The 13,832-nt window shown below is 42.2% G+C and overlaps 1 protein-coding gene across 13 annotated transcripts in view; it reads right to left on the bottom strand.

Annotated features, from left to right (window-relative positions):
- EIF4G3 (eukaryotic translation initiation factor 4 gamma 3) overlaps positions 1 to 13,832 on the bottom strand; it is a 1,426,031-nt gene that overhangs the window by 860,912 nt on the left and 551,287 nt on the right. The window lies entirely within an intron of this gene.

Here is a 13,832-nt window from a genome sequence, read left to right as displayed (position 1 = left end):
GCAGTAAAGAGTTCCACTTATTTAGAACACCTTTGCACCCTTTATCTGTTACTTTGGCACACTTTGTACTGTGCCTGTGCCCTTTTGCCAAGTTCAGTTTTCCATTGATTGTCGGTGAGAGTGCGCTTTCCCAGCTCATAGAAATGGCCCTTTTTGCTGTGACCACTGTCGCGTCAACAAGCTTACAAAGAACTGGTCAGCTTTAAGTCTCACCATCAGCCCCAATAAACAATTTGTGTATGCAAGGATTCTGCTTCACAGTGACAACAATAATTTGTATAGACACCTCTACCATGAGCCCCCAGATCTTCAGGCAAGTCCAGGTCATGTTGTATAAGGAAGCCTCATTGGCCGGCATCTGGGACATATATTTCAGCAAGCACTGAATGGCAAAAAACATTTTTACCCACTCAAAGTAGCTAGAATAATTTCTACATTTGTACACGGTTGCCACAGATACTGCAGATTAGCTCTCAGGAGACCTGCTTCTACATTAAAAGAGGGAGAGTAGAGGTGAAGAGCTAAACACCCTTGTTGTGCCAGCAGGCGAACTGTAAGGAACCAGAGTCATATCCATCTCACAGAAGAAGCCAAGCGTACTGCCCCACACTAGCATCTTGAGAATCTACTCAAATGTTGAAGAACCTAGGATATGAGTAGAGTTGGCTGCAATGAGAACAGGAAACTGTCCCCTTGTTCAAGGACATGGGATTCACCTACAGTTGGTTTCCAACAAACTGGAGACACAGAGGGAGTTTCTCGCTGGTCTTGGGTGGCTACTCATATAGAGAAGAAAATGCTGCGAAAGGCTTCAAGCTCCTCAGTCACGTCCTAAATTATTCAATCTAACAGGTATATAATTCTGTATGGTAAACAACTTGGCCAGAACCCATATCATCAAGCTCCTCAGCCACTATCAAGACCACTATCATCATCTGTGTTGGTTATTTAAAAAAGTAGATGCCTGTAGGATAAACTCCACAGGGAACCGGTCGAAAAAAATGCCGTAAAATATTGAGATGGAAAATAGCAGGTCTAAAATCCAAGGTAGAGGATAAAGATTGGCTGTCCTTTGTAACCCAACAAGATATCGGCTGCTTTCAAGAAACGTGGTGTATAGATAACATCAGCTCAGAGGGTTACTCAACATATTACCTACTAGCAATTAAACAACAAAAAGGAAGACCAGTGGGAAGCCTTACCACTTGGATAAGAACGTCTGTTCTTGTAAATACTGAAACAATCCAAATACTGAAATAATCCACACTATACCCAACAAACATATTCAAATTATTCACTTAAAAAGAAAAGCATGGGCACTTGAGATTATAAACCTATACTTTCCACCGGGCGACTGTGCAAAACTTAAACCTGACCGTGTGTCTTTTAAGGATCACTTTTCGACGATAAGCCTTGAAGAACCGTCAACACTACAATTTGAGACAATGCTGGGAGGTCTTTCCCAGCTTAGAAAGACCGCAAAATGGTTTGCAGAGACATCAATACTAGGTTGAATGCACTACTCATGGATCAATTGTTAATTGACGGAAATCGAGCATGGGAGATACCTCCACCACTCATAGATCATTGTAAATGGACAAAGATAGCTGAATTAATATTCAAAGCTTTAATAAAGGGAGGTCTGCGCCCGCTTAATGGCCAAACCAAATCAGATAACCTCCCTAAATTCACTTTGAGCCGGTGCCAGACTAAGTAGTATCGATAGGTCAATAAACACGGAAGCATGGCACCTCATTATCGACAAGGGACTAATTAGCAGGCTTGAAAGTAATCGTGATCCATTGCTCCTGCTTTTGGAACATCCAAATTCCTTTGCATCAAATCCTACTCGAATTGTAAGTGGCCAAAAATGTGCCTTTAATTCAAACAGGAAAAACTTAACTAGGATTTATGACAACCCAAATTCTGACACTTCCGTCACTAGCTCAAAATCGTTAATATTACATAGCCAAACATTAAATGCACCCATGAACAACGTGGAGCAACAACAGACTCAAATAAACAAGTTTGAGGAGCTGCTGTCAGAAACAACTCTGGAGAGAGAGTATAAAACAAACCCCGCCTCTGTGAATCCTTCTCAGGAAGGCCAGGACTGTTTAGATGAGGAGTTTGTGATATTAAAAAAAACTGTCTCTGGACTTAAAGAATCGACACCTGTGCGAAGGTAATGAACAGCGTTTTCTTGAGAAAAGGAAACAGTATGAGGGGATACTGAAACAAAAAAATTAGTACTATTTGCTTAAGCTATGGCAATATCTGTTGGACGCAATATCCTCACGAAACCCAAAGAAATTCAGGGAAATCATTAGAAGCGTTTGTGAAGGTGTCCCAAAGAATCTGGAGCTGAACAGTAGCCCACAACTCTGGATCAACAACTACAGCACTCTGTATAAAAAGATGTTGAGCCCCTGCCCAATGGGTTTATAGCCCCAGCACCACATCATCAAACGACAACAGTTGGCACTCAAAGCGCCACAGGGATAATGCAATGTAGAGATCTCAAAAGGAATTTAGAAACCAAGCTAACAGCTATCAATTATGAAGGCCCAAAACACTCGATCTCACATCACTTATCCTCAATTACAGTCTATCCATCTCTAGTAAGAGGTAGCAAGACAAGCAATTAAGTCACAAAAACTGCACAAAGCAGATGGCCCAGGCAAAATTCCCTCGGATGTCTTTCTAAACTAGTTACCTCTTTGGTCACTGATTTTAACCCGTAGCTTTAACAACAGCTAGTCCTTAGGAGACATTCCACAACTGTGGCGAAAATCAATATTTGTGCCTATTCATGAAAAGGGTCCGAGAGACAAAATTTAAATTAAACTAACTACCAGCCGATTTGATTGCTTGATGGTGCATGTAAAATATTTGGAAAACTGCTTCTATCCTGTCTACACTAATGGTTGGAAGAAATTGATCCAATATCACCATATCAAGCAGGCTTTAGGAGGGGTCAGAGCACCGAACAGGTTTTAAGATTGAATGTAATTTGCTCTAAATACACGTGCCTGAAAACTTCACCACTTTACCTTGTCTTTGTCGATCTCCAAACTGCTTTCAACATCGTTGATCATTCCACATTATGGCAAATCTTAAGTGGAATGAGTATTCCAGATAACATCTTAAAGCTCCTAATTGCACTGAATTATGGTAACACCTCAAGGATGAGATACAGCACCAGAGGTGATTACATAACAGATATACCAACACAGCGAGGTGTAAATCCAGGCAGCATTCTAGCACCAGCCCTCTCCGATTGCTACATAAATGATATTTTTACAGCCTTGAAGGACCTTAACCTGGATGTACCTAAATTATGCAATGACCAAATACCAATCCTACTTTTTGCGGACGACGATATACTGTTGGCCAGAACAGATATCAATGCACCCACCATCTGCTGAAAGGTTTTGAGTCCTTTCGTCAGCAAGGAAATTGTCCATTAACGTTGGGAAAACAAAATACATGATTCTCAAGCAAAAGTTATGCCGCTTTTAGGGTTTACAAAACACCCTTGAATCCAGTATCCACCTTCGATTACTTAGGCATCTGACTGGATGACAAACTTAAGTGGTCTCCTCAGTTATCAAAAAGTACCATCACTCTGACCCAGCAAGCTGGAGCGATGTTGACATTGCAAGTTCATGCTGCAATTCACTCAGTGAAGTCAGCAATGTTAGCCTACAAATTTAAAACAAGGGCTGCTTTTCTATACGACACTGAGATTTGGGGCCATAAGAAGACCACAAAACTACAAACCACCAAAAATAATTACATTTGACGGCTATTATATCAGGGCTGCAGCATGCCAATGTTGGCTCTGAGAACTGATCTAGGTCTGGAGAAAATTGAGGATTATACTACATTGGCTCCACTAAAATATTGGTTCCGCACATGGTCTAGGGATGAACTGCCATCATACACTCACTTTACAAGATCTTATGAAGCAGGAAGATTATCACAAGCTACAGTGGTCTATTCATCTGTCAGATGTTCTGATCAGTATTGGCCTGAAAGAATATTGGCTTCATCCTGAAACGATCACGTAGGGCAGTTTCGAAGTGGCAACGAAGGCATAATGGAACTACAAAAAACAAGTAAACTTTAGCCATTTAGGTTCCTTGTCAAAACTTGTTTTGTCATTTAAACAAGATCTGGCCCCTTTCGATTGTATTGAGGATATCTACCCGGTAGGAAAAAGATCACTATTCACTATTTAAAATTTCGACTGGGAACACTTTAAGTGGCTTCAGTAACTAAAAGATGGTCACTATCATCAGGCGAGAGATCAGATCAGTGCCTCTGCTCTTTGTGAGGCCGAGAGATGCAGTCTCATTTTCTCCTGCTGTGCCATTTTCTCCTGCAGTACCGCCAATGCAAATACCAAAAGCACATTTAAAATTGAACGTTGATGGAGGAGGCAAGTGAGTAGCTGATCTGCACCTCGCTGCCATCCTGCTTCCCATCTACCAGCGATTCGCCCACCCGCTCTTTTGCCTTTCTACCGAAGCTGGATCCCTGTAAGCAGCGGTTACTAAAATAAGTTGCGGCGGTGACGGCTTCACTCTCCTCTGAGGAATGCGCTTGGATCTGCCGCATAGCTACCGCCGGCAGCTGTGTGCAGTCTGGCGTTCCTCCCCCCCCCACCTCGGACAGGCTCGTATGGTTGGCCTGGAGCCGTGGACTGCTTGGGGCTGTATATGAGTCTTGGCAAGGTGCTGCGGCTCTACCGGACTGTGGCGGGGACTGCTTGATGAGTCAAAGTCAAAACCGTAGGGTTAGGATGGCCCCGAAAAACCCGAACGCTAACTCAGCTCTTACGTCAAAGCCGAAAACACGAGCTGCAACGGCGGCTACAGCGGCTATGGAGGAAAATGCAGCTCCGGAACGAGTACACGATGCTAGTATTACTGTCACTTCAAACGGGGAGATTGATACTCAGGTTACTGAACTTGGCATCAGTGCACATTTAGCCTCTGCATCTTCAACAACAGTGAATGCTGTGAGTAGTAGGACTGGAGCTATCCCGGAAATCCCCGGTATGTTTAAAAAAAAAGAATGTAAATGTTACCAATGAAGGGCAATGTACTGGCATGAGCTCTCCTGTGATTGCTGTTTCTAACGTGGCTATTACAACTATTACCAAGGATAATGGAAATTATGCTGAAATCCTCAAAGCTAAGGTGCATGGTTTAACGCAACTACCTGGCATTATATTATTACCTGGGGCTGAAACAGGACAGGATTCAGCAGCTCTTCCCCCCCAGTGCTACCAGCCTTCTAAAACCAACAAAAATAACTAATTTACCAGGCTCTGCTTCTGCTCCTATTGTAAACTACGATTTATTGGAAGTAATGGGGGACACAGAGTCAATTGATTCAGCTGGTAATTTTTACTCGATGTCGGACCTTTCTAATGCCTTGGAGTCAGAAAGCCTGGAGTGTGAAGGTGATGATGAATGGAGAGACGACCTGAGTGTCACTAGCTTAACTAGTTCTGTACATTTAGAGGATGGGGCGAACTCAGTAAGTGTAGAGAGTGCGCTGATTCGAACATAGCCTTCTGCTAGAATGGATTGGGGAATGGAAGAAAATACAGTTCGCAAGGTACCGTTAGTTTCCGACAGGTCCATCCTTACAAATCCCAATGACACAGACAGTCAAGGCTCTCCCACTTTAAACAGTTCTGATGAAGCAACCTTGGGGGGTCAGTCTTATGTACCAGAAATCACCTTGAACACTATCAGGTTATGCTCCAGCACCGTGAGGAAACAAAAGCGGAAAACTTACGCACGCAAGGAGCAGTACGAAGGCTTCAAAATAATGGGAGGCGAGTGGTAAAAACTTGCAATGAAATGTCTACAAGAGTTATAGAGGCAGAAGGGAGGATATCGGCCATTGAAGATTTATTAACACAACAAAGTTCACAGCTCTCTTCTTTGGAAACAGTTCAGGAAGATGTTAACTGGAAGTTGGTGGACTTAGAAACTAGATCCAGGCGGAATAACCTCCATATTTTGGGTATTCCAGAAGGGAGCGAGGGCTCTAATGTCAGGCAGTTTGTCATCGAGCTCTTTAGGCAAGCCTTTCCGGAACTCACCCAGTGGCAGTGGGACATGGAGATCCAACGAGCGCATAGGTTCCCCTTCCAACAAAAGAATTTTAGGGGCTCTTCTAACACCAAGCCAAGAGCCATATTAATCTGCCTAAACAACTTCCTCGCTCGTGAGGATCTATACAATTTGGCCAGACCTGACCGTAAACGAAAGGGGAGGAGTTCTTTGTCTGCCCGGACTACTGCCATGCCACAGTCCAACAGCGCTGGCAGTTCCGTCAACTTATCCCATCTTTCCAAGCTAAAGTAGCTCAGGTTTTTCTCTTAAACCCTTCAAAATTGAAAATAATTCATAAGGAGAAAACACATTTTCTAACATCGGAGAGCGCGGCGAAGGAACTATTAGCGTCTATTTAATCTCACCCTACATTGAAAATGTATTAACTGAAACCTAAAAAATGTATGCAATGGTATGCAGTTGGCTATATCATTTTTTCAGTCTTTTTCTTTTTCTCCTTTTCTTTTCCTTTTTTGCCTGCTCTCTGACGATCTCTTTGTTGGTTGAGTATGTGTAGGGTATGGGGTGGTATATTGAAGTAGATGGGAAGAGGATGGCGAGCTGCACTATGCTTCTCTGGCCATCATTAGCATGGACTATTTTGTCCCTGAGCCTTTTTTGGGTGGGTTTCTGGGTGGGGGGAGGGGGGCACCAGAGGGGGGTTGGGGTGTTTGGGTGGTGGAGCAAGTAAGGACAGAACCGTTTACTGTTTGATATGCATGGGATGCAATGTGATTGGGAAATTTGATATAAGGGTGGCACAGGTCAACAGAATTAGAGCTGCTGTTTTTGTTTTATCATTCACTATTCAATTAAAATATCAATATGGGTAAACTAAGGTTTTGCTCTTGGAATATCTGTGGGCTTAATAATAGGAAAAAAAGAGGGATATGTTCTCAAATAATCCTGAGTATGAGGATAGATCTACTATGCCTACAGGAAACACACCTGATATGGAACAATAGACACTGGCTTAATGATCTTGGTATGCAAGTAGTAGGGTGTACTCGTCAAGGGACTACCACACGGGGAGTTGCAATTCTGATGAAGAGGTTTAGGGGCCTGTAAGCATAGTAAGCGGATCAGTACGGAAGGTGGGTAATTTGTGAGATTTCTATAGAGGGCAAGCTCTGGAGTCTCTGTTCAATCTATGGCCCAAATCTGGATGACCCAGATACGATAAACATTCTTAGTATAGAGCTAGCTGGCTGGCCTGCTCCCTTAATTCTATGTGGAGATTTTAATATTCATCTCGGGGGAAACTTTGATATCAGGAGCAAGCAGACATACGCTGGGTTAAAAAAAAGAGCTTTAAAGCAATTAGAGGCCTAGTAAAGGAATTCGGATTATGTGACGTTGGGTTCGCTAAAAATTCCTCCGTGCCAGGTTATACATTTTTCTAATCCCCTCATCAGAAATCCGTCCGTTTGGACTATTTCTTTGTTACTTCCCGTCTTATTAGCGATATTAGGTATGAGACATTTCCCAAAATAATCTCAGACCATAATCCCATTGTGATAGAGATTAAATCAGATTTGGGCGTTTCGCCAATGGGAGCTCGTGGACGTTTGAGCGTAAGATGTTGGCAGACCCATTATATATTGAGCATATGAGTAAATGGCTAAAGGAATTCTTGGAGTTCAATCGCGGCTCTGCCTCAACTCAAATGGTATGGGATACTATGAAAGGTGCGATACGTGGGGAGACGTTATCTTATTCTATTAACAAGCAAAGAACATCTCGGGATAAACTCGCTTCTTATTACAATGAAGTCTGGGAATGGGAAACTAAGCTAGTAACAGCCATTAATTCTTCGCTAGCTACCAAACACATTAAATATAGGCTCTCAATACATAAATCTAGATTATATATGATTTTTGCTACAAATTTAGCAGAACAGGTTGCAGTCTCTCGAGCACAGGTGTACGAAGTTGGGGAAAATTCGGGACGTATTCTTGCTGATAAAGATCAGGCAAAAAGAAGCTTTCAACTTTTTCAACAATATTCAGGATGAGGCGGGTCAAATTCATCATCAACCAGATGAAATTCTAGAGGTTTTCCGAGTTTTTTACAGTAAATTGTATCAAGAGGAAGTGTTAAATTATTCATCTGACTGTATTTTGAATTTGTGTGGCTCTGGAAATATGTCTAAATTGACTCCTGCACAAGCTGCAGTGTTAGATTCAGATATCACATGGGCAGAAATAGACTTGGCCATTCTCTCTCTTGCGACTGGTAAGGCTATGGGGCCGGACGGTATACCGCATGAGTTTTATAGGGTATTCCGCCACTTGTTAAAACAAGATCTTCTTTCAACCTTTTTGGAAGCTCAGAAAGGGATGGCACCAGTATCTTGGCGGCAATCGACCATCATGGCCTTCCTTCAAAAAAGATAAGTCTCCTCTGCAGCCAGCCTCTTACAGGCCTATTTCTTTAATAAACGCCGACAGCAAAATTTAGTCGAAAATAATAGCTTCTCAAATCTCCGGTATAATTACATCAATTGTCTCACACTGGAAACACGGGTTTATCCCTAAGCGGGATACTACTGATCATGTACGGCGAGTGATCGATTTAATGGACTGGGCTCAAGAGACTAAGACAGCACTTGGTATTACCCTGTTGGATGCCGAGAAGGCATTCGACAGGGTAGCCTGGCCGTATCTCTGGGATCTATTGTCTTTGAAAGGTTTTGGCCCTCAGTTAATCTCAGCTGTGAAAGCCTTGTATACCTCTCCAGTGGCATGTATTAAAATTGCAGGGAAAAAATCTGTTCCCTTTTCTATTTCACGTGGTACCCAACAGGGTTGCCCGTCTTCACCACTTTTGTTTGCTTTGTACATTGATATTTTTTTAAATAAATTGAACCAAGCTGAGGATATTCCACCTGTACAAGTTGCGCGCACTAACTATAGAGCTCTCGCGTATGCGGATGACATAGTAGTGACTACAACAGATATCCAGAGGGCTTTTCCAAGAACTGAGGATTTAGCTAATCAATTTGGTGCCTTCTCTGGTTATAAATTGAACATTTCAAAAACACAAGTTCTATTTGTAGGTCAGAATCCGCCAGCACAGATTAAAATAGTACCTGTGGCAACATATCTTGGTATTCAAATTACAACTCCAGTGTCTGCTATTCCAGAGCTAAATCTTAATGCTGTTCTAAAAAAAGCCAACTCCTCGCTTGAGCGAATTGAGCATCTGCATCTTTCCTTATATGGCCGGAATAATGTCCTAAAAATGATTATACTCCCTAAATTTTTATATATGTTTCGAGCAATCCTGCTCGAATTTCCCCCTAGCGGTTTTAAACAATTAGAAAGAATGTCAGCTAGATTCCTGTGGGGGGTATAAACGTCAGCGCAGGTCATTCAAGAAGATGATACTTTCCAAGGCTAGGGGAGGTTGGGGTGTCCCGCATTTTCTGTACTACTATCTTGCAGCTGTAATACATGTCATTAGTCCATTGATAATTGGTGTCAAAGCACGGATTCCAGTCAGCCATTCACCATCAACATACACATTTGCACCGGGTGAAGAATGTCATGGTTGTCTGGTTAAAAATACAGAGCCTAGCTATTTTTAAAAAACTCGCTTTAAGATCTTGAAAGCAGCATACGGTGTATGGAGAATAATTAAGCGCCAACTAGGGATTCAGAGAATTTTACTGTATACACCTCTCAGCTCCACGTATTCTTCCTCCAGCTTTTCAAGATCATGTAATGACTAGATGGCGTAACTGCGGAATTCAGTATGTGGGCGATCTGTGGCAGAATGATTGGTTGATTCCTTTCGCAGATCTCCTAGATAAATATAAGTTAATGAGGAATGATTATTTTAAGTATCTACAGATCCATAGTTTCTTTAATATTTTAAAGCCTCAGCAGCGTTCTGTCCTGCGGAGGATTCCGCTCATTGATAGCATGTTTGTAAAAAGTTCGCTTGGACATTATTATTATTTATTCATTTCCTAATGCTCAGACGATATAGATGTTTATCAAAGGAGATGGGCTGAAAAGCTGGGTACTGATGTCATACAGCTAGAGGAATCCATTGTATTATCGAATAGCATCTTGATTACTGGCAGATCACGCTCACAGCATTATATGGCCATATTTGACCTATATTATACGGCTTTAAAAAATTTTAAATGGGGGACAACTGCAGGAATATCATGTAGCAGATGCGGGTTGTTTGCAGCTGATGAATTACACATGTTTTTCTCTGCCCCCGACTATCTCTATTTCTTTCCACAATCCAGACATTTCTGGCAGTATTATTTGGCTCATCAGTCAATTTGACTGGGGAGTTAATTTTCATTGGGGTTATAACTGATGCATTAGCAGAGGGGGAGAAAAGTCTATTATTTATATGTATGGCATTGTTACGGGCATGAGTGGATTAACCCAGTTCCCCCTTCCTTTGAAACCTGGAGGGATCGTCTTTTAGCTACATACAATATAGAAGTGGCTATATATAGAACGAAGGGCCGAAAAAAGAGAACTTTAGGCATGAAGATCTGGGCACCGGTTCGGCGGTGGATCCAAGGGGAACTGGATTAAGCCATCGTTCTTCTTGGGTTGTAATAAGTATTCAACTGTCATGCTTGTTTCCCTGCTATCTCCCTTTTGCATTGGTTGTTGACAATGTAAAAGGTTATATTGTTAACTCTTCGATTGGACGTAACTGACCTATGTCCCCTATGTTGAATTGACATTTTTTTTCTGCTCTGTGTTGCCTTTTTTTTCTTCATCTTTTCTTTGTTTTGCTTTTTTCTTTTCCCTTGTTTTGCCTGAGCTTTGTTTTTTTCTGATGTTGTCATATGTGTTCTGTTCTTCTTGCATAAAATGGGAAAAAATCCAATAAAGAAATTAAAAAAAATTTTTTTTTAAATTGAACGTTGATAGGCAAGTCTGTAAGGCCCCCAAGGGGCCACAGTTTAGGTGATCAGTCGTCCAGTTGCCGCTTTTCGTCCTTAGTATAGAAAGATCGAGCTTTATTGGACAATGTCTAACAGAGTCCCATTAGACTAAAATAGCACTCAAGCACTTAAAACATTATTTACCACCTTGACTGGTAAGTAAAGCTTGCAAGGTGACACAGGTCTTATTTGCTGTAAGTAGGCACCTAGACTAGATAAATGCCTTAGCATTAATTAGGCTTGGTTCTAAAACCTTTCCATGTTATATTGTATCTTGGAAAGAGGGGTTGATACTCACTACATAGACTTGATTTGTTATAGTGTTGGAAACAGCTGACATTTGCCGGGAGCCAGTGAAGAGATCTTAATGCTGGCTTAGCCGAAGTTCTTAACGAAGAGCCAGTAAGCAGCCTAGCTGCCGAGTTCTGGACACGCTGGAGGGTGTTGATGGTTGCTTCGTGTGCCGTCAGAAACAAGGCATTGCTGTAGTCCAGTCTCGATATTATTAGACCTTGGACTAACAGCTTCCTGGACTGGAAAGGCAGAGGTGGAAGGACCTTTCGAACAGACCGAAGCAACCTGTAGCATATGCCTGCTGTATTCTTTGCTTGGGTCTTAAAGGTAAGGTCCCGCTCAAACCAAACCCCTAAACTTTTGATTTCATCTTTAGGGGCGGGAGCATCACCCAGGCAGGGAGGCCAGATGGACTTGGGCAGCGCTGTTAGTTGGTGGCCCAGGAGCATGATCTCTGTTTTGGCTCCATTTAATTTGAGCCGAGAGCTGGACATCCAGGCATAAATTCCCGAGAGGCAGGCAGAAAGATTTTCAAAGCAACTCTCTTGTTGGGATAACGAGAAGACTAGTTGGGTGTCGTCAGCGTAGGTGCCTATTTTTATCCCAAAAGGATTAACCACCTCCTCCAGTGGGGACATATAAACGTTGAAAAGGGTAGGGCTCAATGAAGAGCCCTGAGGTACTCCACACTGGAGAGGGATGGATTTCGAGGTTGCACTGCCTTCGCAGATCTGTAAGGATCGACAGCTCAGAAAGGGTGACAGCCATTGTAACACCATGCCAGAAATTCCCAATCCGGCAAGTCGCTGGATTAGGATACCATGGTCCACCGTGTCAAAAGCTGCACTAAGATCCAGGAGGATCGCAACTGCAGATCCCCCTGAATCTAAAATGCATCTTGCCTCTTCCGCCACCGCTAACAGGGCGGATTCAGTCCCCTGACCCGGGCGGAAGCCTGTTTGTGAGTTGCGCAGCAGCATGTTATTTTCCAAAAAGGAGGAAAGCTGCTGGTTAACCGCTCTCTCCGCGATTTTGCTAAGCCCAGGTAATAATGATATTGGGCGGAAGTTTCCCAAATCTGCGGGATCAAGGACTGGTTTTTTAAGAAGAGCCTTCACCCTAGCTTGCTTCCAGCTGGGTGGATCCTCTCCTTAAAATAAGTTGTGGAATTTGGCCAGCATTTTCAACAAGAAGCATTTGTTTGTGACTAGACTAAGTCAGGAAAACATCCATGCTCAGTAAAATAAGTAAAATGTGTAGGACAAAATTCTGACGAATCAAGCTAGTTAGGGTCTCCAGTGGGGTTTATACCTTTGGAAAGTTACTGTGATTATGCATTACAGAGTAATGGCCATCGTTTTTGGCAAGCCAAATGTGGCAAAAGAACCTTGAAAATTAAAGGCAATATAACACAAATGGTTATTACATATTGGTATCTTGGAATAAGTACATTCTGGAAAATTACCAGCAATGAATAATCAGGTGAAACCACTGCCTTGTGGCTAAAACGCTGTAATGCTTATTTTGGCGGTCCCTGTAAGTTAACTTTTCAAAATGCTCCTAATGTAAAAATAAGACAAGCTCAAATATAGGCAGATCTAATATGGTACTTGTAATCAAATACTAACTTGGACAAAATAGAAGATGACGTAAAAAATAGTACTCAAAGAAAACGTTCCAATGCTGAAATAAGAATGGAGTTTGGGCCAACATCTATTAGTGAAATGGCACTAATTAACGTCAATTATATGACCCAGTAGCTCAGATATCCCACCTGCATGTGCCCTATTTGGACTACCTTTTAAGATGAACCAAAACGGTCAGTTATAAAATGGTGGAACGAGGTATGGCTCCACTTGAAACACACAAAAGGTGATGGGAGGCTGCTTGCAATAAGCAACCACTGGCAATAGCTCAGGGTAGCACTCCAACCCATTGCTTTTTTTTTGCTCACCATGCCACCTCAGTGTGGACCCGGCCATATGCAAATCAGTCTTGACCCTGCTCCTAATGGAAGCAGTCAAGCTCGAACTGCCAAGCCAGGTCCTACCTGAACTGTAACAAAAGCAACTCAGAACTGGCACAGCTTGGTTCTAGTGAGACAGTGAACATGGAATCACATCTTGGCATACCCATGCCACTTACTGGGGTAAATGAAACACGCAAAAGGTGATGGTAGGCTGCTTGCAATAAGAACTGACACACAATGGGCAATTTAAAATTATTTTTAAACTAGATGTGAATAAGTCTTATTATAAATTTCACACAGTAAATACATTTAGAAAGATAGTCTTTCTGATAAGTGCTTTCTCACAACTATGAGATTCAGCTTATTTCCCTCCTCTTTTGTGGAGGCTGAGTTTGATATGCTGCTATTTCAAACCTTGAACAAAGACAATTTATTTACTACACAAATGGATTTTGTCCTCGGCACGGGAAAGAATAAAGTAAAGTATATTTTCCCTGAGACTTTTCTT

This window comes from Lissotriton helveticus, chromosome 5_1, assembly GCF_964261635.1.
Source record: "Lissotriton helveticus chromosome 5_1, aLisHel1.1, whole genome shotgun sequence".
In the NCBI taxonomy this organism is placed as follows: domain Eukaryota; kingdom Metazoa; phylum Chordata; class Amphibia; order Caudata; family Salamandridae; genus Lissotriton; species Lissotriton helveticus.
This window is presented reverse-complemented; position numbering and strand designations above follow the sequence as displayed.